Genomic DNA, 10,221 nt, shown 5'->3' with positions numbered 1-10,221 from the left:
ATAATCCCATGAAAGCCAAGCCAGCCTCTCCCACCCCCTGCCCCTCCTGAAATTTTGGGATTAAATGAAGGAAGTGCAATAATGTGTTGCTTCATTCCAGGCTAAGTGGTAAGGTTGTGGATCATAGCATTTCTTAGGAACTAAAGAAGCATATGTGGTATTTTCCTTAAAATAATGTGAAACAAAGTGATTTACTTTTTAAAAGAATCTGCACTTGTAAATGAAAACAAGCAAACAAAACTGGAGACGCCTTATGAAGGGGCAAGAAAGATAAGTTTTTAAAACAATTTTATATATTTTAAAGCTATTCTTTAAAAAATTGATCCAAAATTTCTCCTATCCTCCCTACTCTCCTGTACTCCTGGATGCTGTGATCATGACACAGCTTCTGTCACTGGGGCAGCTGCACAGGCCCCAGAGTGGTTTAATGCTCTGCTGTCACGTGTTGACTTTCTTAATAATCTTTGAGCAGGGGCCCCATATTTCCATTTTTATACTGGGCCCCACAAATGCAGCAGCTGGCCCTGTTAGCAATAAGAGAATTCTCCGCAGCTCCAGAGCAGTGCTGGGATCCGGGTCTCTCTTCGTCCTCTCTCCATCCCAGTGGCCAGGGGTGACCCCAGACAGGGTGGGTGCTGTGTTCCGCTTAAACCGCCTACCCTTTAGTCACTTCCTTTTCCTTTTCTGAGTACCTTCAAAGTGCTCAGGGGAGAGGAAAGCTGTATTTAACCCAAGGATTCATTTGTTAGCAACCATTTAGACAGTGTCCATTGTGTGTCAAGAAGTGCGCTAAGACAGGGGCCAGGAAACGCATGTTGTAAATCAACATTCCATACTCTGATCGCTACCACAGGGAAAGTGCCAGCTGAGTGCCACTGACCAGAGAGGAAGGGCCAGGGAAACCGCCATGAAAGGTGGTTTTGAACTTAACTCTTGAAGGAGGAAGCACTTCCCAGTGGAGGGTGGTGGTGGGCTTTTAAACAGGACATTGGGGCAGCAAAGGCCTACTTGTTGCAATGGGGGTGCTCTTTAAGGGAGGGAGGTGGAGAGAAGAAATGAGCTCAGAGAGAGCAGGTCATGGGAGAACCCAGGATGGCCCAGGGAGTTTGAACTTCACAGCTTTAAGCAAGGGAATCTGGGGATCAGATAGGTTCTGTGGAAAGATTACTGCGCTGGGTGTGGAGGACAGGGTGGGGATGGCGTAAGAGAACCATAGGAAGATTTTGCAAAAACTTTTTTATTCTACAAAATCTTTAAACTCACAGACTCATCTCTCTTGCTTTAAAAAAACATCAAATTGGATCATATTTCCTCTGCTGCTTAATAACTTGAGCCTATTGCCACTTTCTTTTCTCTAACCCAGACCACTCATATTTTTCAAAGTCACAAACACAATATTTAAGAAAAGTCAAGGGAGCTTAATTTGGTGGTAAAATTTTAATGACACATTTAAAGCAAACAGTTTATAGAGCACAGAAACCAGTTTGTGGCCCAATATTTTATATTGGAAGGAGTTAAATAATAATAAACTAAGTTAAAAAGAAGATACGCTCTAAGGGTTGTATAAATAACAAAGCCTCTGACATGGCTCCTCATCTGGGTTACTGTAACAGACGGGATCTGTTTTCTACCTGTAGGTAACCACACTTCAACTGTTAACTTTCTGGCCCAGTGTTTAGTTGTGCCTGGCAACCAATACTGCCTGGGGAAGAGGGTAAGTAGATGATCACAGAAAGAAGATAAAGAGAAGGTTCAGAAATGTGTGCCTCACACATATTTAAAGCATGAAAAAAATCCAGTTATTTCATCAAACATACAAGAACTCAGGCTTCCCTTGCAAAACCCCACCTCAGAGCCCGAAGCAATTATGAGGGACCCTGGGGTTCCAAAGAACAGGTTTAAAAGCACAATCCAGCCCTAAGCAAGTTCAGGTCTGCCCTGTGGCCGAGGGAGGACAGGACAGGACATGATGCGTGATTCTGGGAAGTCTGGTTCTTCATACTGTATAGCCTGCCCACAGCTCTGTGCTAGCCTCCCTCTTCCTTTGTCCTGTGGCTGGAGCTAGGGTCAAAAGTGAAAGGGACTTAGAAATCTTAATGGTATTTAGTGTCCCATTAATTAGTGTTGGGGCTTCCCTGGTGGCTCAGAAGTAAAGAATCCACCTGCAAATGCAGAAGATGCGGGTTCCATCCCAGTTCGATCCCTGGGTAGGAAAGATTCCCTGGAGGAGGAAATGGCAACCCACTCCAGTATTCTTGCTCGGAAAATCCCATGAACAGAGGAGCCTGGCGGGCTACAGTCTATGAGGTTGCAAAAAATTGGACCCAATTTAGCAACTAAACAAAAACAAAATTACTGTCCAGGGTGGATTTAACTTTTCAAGATTATTTTTTTTTCCACAGCTTAAGTTCTGTTGAAGACTCTTGAGAGCCTGTTTCTCCTCTTTGCCAGTCTTTCGGAGCTTTCATCTTCCCCATTCCCCACATAGAAACCCCACAGCTCGACATGCATTTCTTCTCCTGGAGCTCCCACCCACCCCCTTGAGTCAGTCTGATCTAAGCACATGCTGTTTGGATGTGCTTTATGAGCTCCGGGGCGCTAGCCTCTGGCTGCCCAGTTCCCAGCACCAAACACTGTCTGGCCAGGCCCAGCACCTTGCTAGACACTGAGTCATCACCAGTGCGTTCACTCAAAATGTATTTGGTTACAGGGAATCATGGATTACTGTGATTTATTTTGTTCTCCAAACAGCAGGAGGTCTCCCAAGCTTTGGTGAAGTTCTCTATTCTAGCTGTCAGTAGTTGAGCTATTAAAAATTTTTATACACACGCACACAGATTTACTTATACAAATGTATACATACTTTTAATATACTAGAGTATGTAAATAATTAAATGCCAGTTTTGAAATGTCAGTATGCTGTTGTAAAAGATGAGTTGGTTTTTTCCTTGTCAAGGAAGCTACACAGTCCCTGGGATCTCTTTATTTCTCTTATGCTTAGTGTCTGCAAGAGCTTTAAAATATAACCATTAGGATTTAAATGTAATAATAACAATAAGGAAAAACAGGGATTGCAGCCATACGAAGTATGAAGCAGGCATCGCTTGGCCTAGGAAAGAAACAGTCTTTAGCATTATGTACCAGGATCCGTGGTTTCAGCAAGGGCCTTACAAGAAGCACTGAGCATTTATCTTCTATCCTGCACTGTGCTGGGCACAGTGGGGTAAAAGGAAAGTATAACAGCTGCCTACAAGGAACCTACAGCTAACTGAAGAGACATACACTAGCAATAATGGGAAAATAGGACCACATTCTATTCTCAACATCGCCATATTTCATGTTCATAGTCCATATTGAAATAATTACTAAGTTAGCTAATAAAGACAGACTGGAACCACCAGGGAAGCCCCTAAACAACAAAACAAGGGCCATGTAGAATGCAGTTACTGGTCTCATGATCATGCCTCTGACCCCCTTCCTGCATTATTAACCTCTCCCCTTCCTTTAGATTATTCCCATCAGTATACAAACATGCCCTGGGCTCGGCCCTGGGCCTTCTGCTTACTTTTCTAATCCATCCAATCACAAGTCACTAAATACCATCTGTATAATTGTAAGTCTAGAATTTCTATCTCCCTCTCAGCCTATCCGTAGGCATTCTAGACACAGTCAACTGGCATTTTCAACACTGCCTCATGTCTTGCTGGCACCTCAAACTTAAGTCCTAAACTTTTGCATTTCCCCCAAATCTAATCTCCATACCCTATTTCCCTTTCCCCACCACAGTAAATGATATATATCCATCCATCCAGTTATCATGTCAGTCACACAGGAGTCATCTTTCATCCTTTACTCCTCATGTAAAACCATAAGCAAATCCTTTTACGTCTATTGCCAAGAAATATCTTAAATCTATCTACTTCTCTCCATCCCTCCAGATGAAGTCACCATCTTTCACATGGTCCATTGCATTCAGCTCTTAACTGCTACTTCCACTCTTGCTCTCCTTCAATCTGTTCTCTGCACAGAGTAGCCTGAGTCATCCTAAAAAGTGTCTAAATCATATACATCAGTTCCTTCCTTAAAACCCTGCAATGGCTTTCCAATATAATTCATATAAAATCCAAGATCTTTAACAATGCCCTCCAGGCCCCAGGCATTCTCCAGTTTCACCTCATGCCCTTCTCTTCGCACTCACTATGCTCCAGTCAAACCACTCTAATTCCAGTACCTCCGATGTGCCACACTCTTCCTGCCCCAGGACTCGTAATTATACACACTGGTTTTTTGTACTGGCATGCTCTTGACTCTGGCCGTCCCCTTTCCCAGTGGCTGACTCCTTCACATCCTCAAGGTCTCAGCTCCTCAGAAAGGCCTTTTCTGATTACCCCAACAAAATAGTACTCCCCCATCCCCAACACACACACACCATCATTTTGTAGTACAACATCCTACTTGTGTCCTTTATGGCAATTATTTATTCTATCTCACCTACTCCACGAAGTCAAGAACCAAAGGAAGGATCAATGTGAGTTTGGGTGGCCAGGGAAGATTTTGTATGATCCTTCCTTCCTTTCATTCAACAAATATTTACTGATTGCTTTCAGAATGCAAGTACTAAGCCAGGTGCTGGTGAACAAGTGATAAACAAGAAAAATTCAGTTTGACAGATGAATGGATACAGAAGCTGTGATAGGTTCATCAGTACCATCTTTCTAGAGTCCATAAATATGCATTAATATGATATTTGTTTTTCTCTTTCTGACTTCACTCTATATAATAGGTAGTGGACACTTGGTTACTTCCACCTTTTGGCTGTTGGGAATACGGCTGCTATAAACATAGGTATACAAATATTTGTTTGAATCCCTGCTTTAACTTCCTTTCCCTTTAGCTTTTTTTCTTTAGTCTTCAATGTAAGTCAACTTCATTAACTTACAGAAGTGTAACTGCTGGATCATATGGTAATTCTAAACTTGATTTTTTGAGGAATTGCCATAGTTCTGCACAGTGGCTGTACTATTTTACATTCCCACCAAGAATGTACCAATTTTCTCTGCATCTTTGTCAATACTACTTATTTTCTGTTTGTTTTTTACAATAATAGCCATCCTAATGGGTATGAAGTGGTTTGGGTTTGCATCTCCCTGATAACTAGTGATGTTGAGCATTGTTTCATGTGTTTATGGCCATTTGTATATTTTCTTTAGAGAAATGTCTATACAGGTCCTTTTTCCATTTTTGAATTGGATTGTTTGTGTCTGTTGGGTTGTAGGAGTTCTTTATATATTTTAGGTATCAATTCCTTATCCAGTACATGATTGTATCTCCCACTCCATAGGCTACGTTTTTGCTGTAGATAGTTTTCTTTGAAGCACAAAATTTTGATCATGTCCAACTTACCTATGTTTTCTTTTCTTGCCTATGCTTTTGGTGTTATATCCAATAAATCATTGCCAAAGCCCAAGTCATGATGCTTTCTCCCTATGTTTTCTTTTAAGAGTTTTACAGTCAGAGCTAATCTTTAGACTGACATCAATTCAGTAATTCATTAGTATTTTAAGCATACTTTCATAATCCCAAGTCTACTATCATCCAGCTCATACTTTCCATCTTCCTATTAAGCAATTAGTTTGTCTTATCTATTCCTTTAACGAGTACCTACAAAGCTAAGAACTATGGATACAACAGTGAAGTGGTCAGAAATGGCCCCACCCTGCTCTCACCAAGTTCATAGTCTATTGATTGAAGAAGTCAGACACTGAACAGGCGATTACAAACACAGGTATAAGATGAAAGAAGAAAAGGAAGCTGCCAATATGCAAGACTGAGAAACATAAAGTAACCCCAAAGATTTTATCAATTTCTTGGGAATCTTTGACTTACTGGTTTATGAACCTAAATAAAAGAAATAGTTTAGCTAACTACTGATTCCTAATGGTAATTATGGCTTTCTTCCCTAAGTGCTCACAGACTTCTACTTAAGAATCCATTCTAGGCTCTACTGGGGGCCAAGGAGCTCTTGTTTTTCAGATTGTAGAGTCTAACATTTCACGCATTTTAATACAAGGACCACATTTGCCTTTGTGTTTTGGCTCTCTGAGACTAAAAATCTGAGGGTATCTTGGGACTTCCCTGGTTATCCAGTGGTTAGGAGTTGGTCTGACAATGCAGGGGACATGGGTTTCATGTCTGATCTGGGAACTAGGATCCCATATGCCGTGGGGCAATTGAGCCCACACACCACAACTACTGAAGCCCATGTGCCCTAGAGCCAATGCTCTGCGACGAGAGAAGCCACCACAAAGAGAAGCCGACACAGTGCAATCAGAGTAGCCCCCGCTTTCTGCAACTAGAGAATGCCCGTGCACAGCAACAAAGAGCCCTGTGCACTGCAATGAAGACCCAATGCAGCCAAAAAAAAAAAAATCTGAGAGCATTTTAATTTATCATAGATAATTCTCTGAAGTAACATCTATAACTTCTTTATCTACCTTGGGATATTACTCAATGGATATCAATATCTGAAGTCATTAAAAGCAACTGGATGTTATATCCTCACCTCTTTCAGGTTTTGATTCCTCCTAACAATGTTTGGTAATTTTTGGCTTGAAGATTGGTTCTCCTTATAGGAGAGACTTGAAGCCTTCCCTGGTGGCTCAGACGGTAAAGAATCTATCTGCAATTCAGGAGACGAGGGTTTAATCCCTGGGTCAGGAAGATCCCCTGGAGAAGGGAATGGCAACTCAGTCCAGTATTCTTGCCTGGAGAATTCCATGGACAGAGGAGCCTGGAGGACTACAGTCCATGGGGTCACAAAGAGTCAGACACCACTAAATGAACTAAAAGTAAAAATAAGTAATTTCTTGTTGTCGTTCAGTTGCTAAGTTGTGTCCAAACTGTCTCGACCCCATGGTCTGCAGAAGCACACCAGTCACCATTTCTGACAGAATGTGATTCACTGGAGGAGGGAATGGCAAACCACTCCAGGACACTAGACGTGAGAATCTCATGAACTATGTAAAAAGGCAAAAATAAGTACTAGTTAAGACTTGGGAAGGAGAGCAGAATTTGGAGTTAAATGATTTTGCCTTGTCTCTCTCCATTATTAAATCTTTTCCCCCAGATGTTGGGGCCTATATTTGATATTTTCATTATATTCTCAAAATATAGTTTAAAAGCCTTAGATTCCCCTCCACACCCCACCTCACCCAAGCCTCAGATGTCATGGATTAAAAATTGCAGGAGTTGGGGAGAAGTGCTTGTTGGGGGTTGAGGAAGTGCTGAGTGTAAAGTGATGATGTGGCAGCTACATGTGGACAGTTGGAAATAAAGGCTGAGACGTTTAGACTCGTTATAAAGATGTGAATTCCTCTATGAGGAATTGAGATGAATATGGATTATCTCTCAATGGAAATGAGAGAAGAGAGTCACATGGAAGGCCAAGTCATGAAGGACTGGCACAATCAGAAGGGGGGAGAAGTTCCAGCAAAAGAAATGGAAATTCATTGATTAAGAAGAAATGATCTTCTTAGACCTTAGATCTAACTCCACCTCTCACATAACTGATGAGAAAATGGTTGTCCAGATAAAAAAGAATAAGTCACTGGAGTAGCCACAAAAGTATAGAGTTGCATAAATCCTGAAGGGGTGAGAAAGTGGCTTTTAAGCAGTAGGAAGTGGTCCACAGGGCCAAACAGTACTAAGGAATTGAAGAATGTGAGGGTACTAAGAATGGGTCTCAAAATTAATTAAATGATGCTTTGGTCTTCTAGCATAGTTTTGGTAAAGAAAAAAAAAGAAAGAAAAGGAAGCCAGACTGCAAGGTAAGTATCAGGGGAAAGGGTTTAAACGTGAAAGAGACAAGGAGATGGTGAGTTATATACACTCAGCTTGACAAGAGAAATAAGATGATAGCTAGAAAGAAAGAAGAAATAAAGTTTAAGATAATGGAAATATTACTATTTTAAGACAGAAAGGAAGGAATCAAATGAATGAGAGGGATGGAGGATACAAGAGAACTCCTGCCATCCTTGGCAGGAAGATCACAGAAGCAGAAAAGAAACCAGAGCACAGATGGAGGTAAGCTTTGGAGAAAGGAAGATACTGGAAAGTGAAAAGAGGAAGGTACCACAAGTGGTGAAGGAGACAAAGCAAAAGGAAAGCCATACCCCAGAGGACAGGTGTGGGGGAAAAGGGGAGAAAGCCAAGCTGACCTCAAGGTCAACGGTGGGAATCTCAGTCCAGCCTCTGCCTCTCCCTGGATCACTGACTTTGATCCCTCTGAGCCAGCAGCTTTACACGGGGATGTCACAGTCTTCCTATGAGGTGGGTATCAGTTAACACAGGTGTATATGCCCAGTACAACCTAAGTTATCAGGGCATTTATGAGATTCATCCCAGGACTCACAATGCAAAAGAGAAGGTCTGAAATGGCTGCTCCAGTGAGTAAATGCAAAAGCTCACAAGAGGTGTGCTGGCTGGGCAATGGGAAGGTTCTAGCTTGAAATTCCTTCTTTCAGAAGAGAGACCCAGGAAGCCCTCTTGTTGCTCTCCTGGGCTCTGAAAGGCAGCACATAAAAGCCTTAAAGAAAGAAGCACCAGAACGGAAATTTCAAGATGGGATGGTGGGAGCAGTAGCAAGAAGGTGTTTCTTTCTTTTTTTTTTTTTTTCTTCCATTTATTTTTATTAGTTGGAGGCTAATTACTTTACAATATTGTAGTGGTTTTTGCCATACATTGACATGAATCAGCCATGGATTTACATGTGCTTCCCATCTTGAACCCCCCTCCCACCAAGAAGGTGCTTTCAAGAGCTACTCATCCTTAAGAGTCTCCAAGCCCAAATGGCCCAAGGTGATGGTAGCAACACTCTTAACAGGGTTACACTGAGGTCACCGGATTCCCAAGCACTCCTCTCTTCTTCAAAAAGTTCAGAATCATCAAATTAGAGGACCAAACCCCAGCCCTGACCACATGAAAGACAAAAGGAGGCTTGCCTCTGACTCAGACTGTTCACAGGGAATGAAGGATGCTGTGGAATTATAGGACTGCAGGTTCTCAGAATGGGTAGACTTTACAGGTCATTTATTCCACCACTTGGCTGGTGTGTGGCCCTTTCCCATACTCTGGCTAAATGCCCGTGTAAGCTCAAAATCCTGCAGCGACAGGAATCCTCAGACATAGCCCAGTTCAGGCATGGAAGCTCTGACTATTTCATGGATTATCCTTATATTGCTCTGTATGTCCCTGTAGCTTACACACTGGCCTGAGTGTGATCCTTAAGACACACATAAATAAAAGCTTTGATGTGTCTGAGCCCTTCCATTCCTCCCCAAGATGGTCTTTCTCCAGTTGACCTGTTTGTCTGTCTCTTCTCTCTGAGCACAGCTCTCTGGGAGTGCTCTGAGCTGGGCAGGACAGGACCATCACCTCCTTCATCTCAGGGACCAGCACAGACACAGCACATTTAGAATTCTGAGGAATGCATCATATCATTGACCCATATTGAATAAAGTGCTCACTACAACATCTATCCTGTTGTGGGCAATTGATTATGAGATCAAGAACTCAGTATTTATCCCCAGTAAATTTCACTTTGCAATATTTGGCCCAGGATCCAAAAAAAAAAAAAGATATCAATATGGACATCTAACACACTTATGCTTTTAATAAATGTAATTAGCCTATACTCTATATATTTATTCAGTTGTGTTTTTTTTTTTTTTTGCAAATCATTGAAAAACATGTCTGAAAGGACAGGGCCCTACCACAAAACACACAACACCTCCTTGAAGAAGGACTGACTGCTGCATTAGTTGTTTTATTAATTCAGCAAATTCATTCAATTAATATGTGTCAACATAGTATGTGCCAAGGCATGATCTCTGTGCTGGAGAAACATAGAGAAGCAAACAAACCAGACAGAGGTCCTACTGATTATAGAGGGAGAGACAGAGGATAGCACGAATAGTACTACTAATACTAGCTAACATTTATTGAGCATTTCCAATGTCCCTAGCATTGCTCTAAACACTTTGCATGTTTATTCTTTACAAAATCTTATGAAGTAAATAAAGTACTATCATTATTCCCATCTTATTGAGTAGGTATACTGAGGCAAAGAAGAGTTAAGACACTTGCTCAGGACCACACAGATCCTAAAGGATGGAGCATCAGTGCAGGCAGTCTGGCTCCAGAGCCTGTCTGTCTAACCACTGA

The sequence above is a fragment of the Dama dama genome, chromosome 20, assembly GCF_033118175.1.
Source record: "Dama dama isolate Ldn47 chromosome 20, ASM3311817v1, whole genome shotgun sequence".
In the NCBI taxonomy this organism is placed as follows: Eukaryota; Metazoa; Chordata; class Mammalia; order Artiodactyla; family Cervidae; genus Dama; species Dama dama.
This window is presented reverse-complemented; position numbering follows the sequence as displayed.